Here is a 2,321-nt window from a genome sequence, read left to right as displayed (position 1 = left end):
AGAGGAGCTGGGGGGACGGCAGTCGGCACCTCCTGGTGATCTGGGCCCTTTCTCCTTCGTGTTCCTGACCTGGGAGCAGCCGCTTTAGGATGTGGATCCCAAAGGAGCAAGGGGAGCCAGGAAGCGCCGCTGATGGGGACAGAGCCCCTGTGCCTGCTGCTGCCCCACACTGAACAGGTCAGTGGAATGTTCTCCTTCCTCCCTGCCCCACCTTCCTCTCCTCCTGCAGCTGCTCTGTGCCTGCCACCCTCTCCCGGTGACCGCAGTGCCCTCCCCAGCTCCTCCCTGCTCTGCCCTGCTCTTCCATTCTGCATCTTGATACCAAATTCCAGAATAAACTTTCTAACACAATGTGAAGTGTGAGGAAGCAGGAATTCTTTACCTGTGCAGGACACACAGGAGGACCTCTCCTTGTTCTCTGTGTGTGTGTGTGTTACGATGTGGTTTAAACCCAGAAAAGCAAAGAAAGCTAAGTGTCTGTGCTTAAACTGGAAAGAGCTTAGAAGGTTCAAAGCATTCCCAGAAACAAGATTAAAATCAACCGAAATTAAATGTTGATGCCAAGAAATGGATGTAATTATTTAATAGCAGAGAGGCAAGGAGAAGGATAGAGAAAAGAAAGAAAGAGAAAAAGGAGTGTGCATGGGGTTCTGGGGGGACAGGGAGAGGTGACAGGGGTTAGGTGGAAGCGTATCACCCATCCAAGGGCCCAATGATGGTCTCATTGCTCTCTTCCATCTGCTCTGCTGCTGGTGAGGGTCCCTCACTGCCACCATGGCCATGCTGCCACATGCCACCACACCACGTGGCAAAGAGTACAGAATGACTAATGGATTAATGCACACTTTGAGCCTAATATACACTTGGGGGCAGGTGGGAACGCCCACGTGTCTCCTCTTGCAGGGCTGCCTTGACACTGTCCCTTGCAACACTGAGGATCAGTTGCATCATCTCTGGTGCAGGGCCTGGGGACCCCTTGGGGGGGGGGCCCTGTGATGGGCCATGTCACCCCCTTCTGCTGTGGATAAGCTTACCACCCCCCCAGGTGAGGACCCCTCAGCTGGGCTCCTCTGCACAGTGGAGGATGGGGAGTCACTGAGCCTCTGACCAGAGGCTTTTCCAACACACACCCAAAGCCTCTCCTCCCGCCACCCTTTGGTGAAAGGGTCTTTTTGAGCCTGGCAACTGATAGCCCTGGGTCTTCACCTTGAAGGTGTTAAGCCTGTGAAAAACGAGGTTCACTCTCCTGTTAGAATTTAAAGAGTTTAATATAAAGACAATAAGAGACAGATAAAATAAAGCAAAGGGATAACGGCCGGGTGCCTTCGCGCTCTGCCAAGAGCACACCTGACTCCTTGGGTCCGCCTTTTTAGAGCATGCGTAGTCTTCGGCCTTGTGGTTTTATTTCTTTTGATTCTTGGGGTTGGGCCCGCTAGGTAAGAGTCGATGGTAGGGTGGATCTCTTAATTCTCCAGACAGTCAGGGCTGATTGCAGGTTTGGGCCTCCTTGCCCCCCGGACAGAGCGGTGATAGCGGCTCTCGGACCCTCCTGGCCGCCCGTTCTCCGAGCGGAGCAGCCTTTGGGCCCTTTTGTTCCCTGGACAAAGTGTTGATCAGCAGCTCCTTGGGCCTCATCCTCTGCTCGCTTGGAGGTTCTCTTACTTGCTCACACTTGCTAACATTCTTGCTAAAACGAGAGAAAACTACATCCACACAGCAAAAAGCATTTCTAACATTATATAATATCTACTTTAATACTTTGCAAGAAGCCAATACTATAATATATGTTTATAACAAGCCTGTGCTCAGTGAATGTCCCCAGCCCTGAGTTGTTACTTTATCTTTTCTTCATCAGCGAGCAGTGTAAGGCCTCACTCAGGGCCCCATTCAGGGTGCCGTTGTCTTCTCTGCAGCTTTTGTAATGCAGTTTTAAAAGTCCTTCATGAAAATGTTTAAATCATAAACTATAATATTTCAGTCTCTGACAGTGTGGTGAGACTTTAATGCAGGGGTTTTATCCATTATAAACATACAATGTCATTAAAGCTTGTTTCTTATATGATACATAAACATCAGTCTCTTAGAATTAATTTCCATGCATCCACCTCCTCCTGGAAGTCCTTTCATGATCCTGAAGGTTCATCAGGAGGGCTCTCTGGTGCTCCTATTCACTGAGTGCTGCCATATTAAAGGTGACCTCACCTTGAACTTTCCCTTTGGCCATGCGCTGTTGCTTCTTGCGACAGAACTGCCCCAGAACCACTGCAGGCCTCCTGATCTGTTCCTGCACTGCCTCCAGCCACATTTATCATACTGTGTGC

General features: G+C 50.1%; 1 protein-coding gene across 3 annotated transcripts in view; it reads left to right on the top strand.

Moving 5' to 3' along the window:
• The window catches only part of LOC103614715 (mas-related G-protein coupled receptor member D), a 10,414-nt gene that overhangs the window by 5,198 nt on the left and 2,895 nt on the right, over nt 1–2,321 (top strand). Inside the window, exon 4 of one of the 3 annotated variants that reach the window (XR_001861595.1) lies at nt 1,030–1,043. The exons of the other annotated variants lie outside the window; for them this stretch is intronic. The gene's annotated coding sequence lies outside the window, so the exon portion shown is untranslated. Of the gene's footprint in view, nt 1–1,029; nt 1,044–2,321 lie in introns of those variants that run through there. 3 annotated transcript variants of the gene reach the window in all.

Source organism: Corvus brachyrhynchos, unplaced genomic scaffold, assembly GCF_000691975.1.
Source record: "Corvus brachyrhynchos isolate BGI_N302 unplaced genomic scaffold, ASM69197v1 scaffold315, whole genome shotgun sequence".
NCBI lineage: Eukaryota > Metazoa > Chordata > Aves > Passeriformes > Corvidae > Corvus > Corvus brachyrhynchos.
Note: the sequence above shows the minus strand (reverse complement) of the source record. Positions and strands in the feature narration are given on the sequence as shown.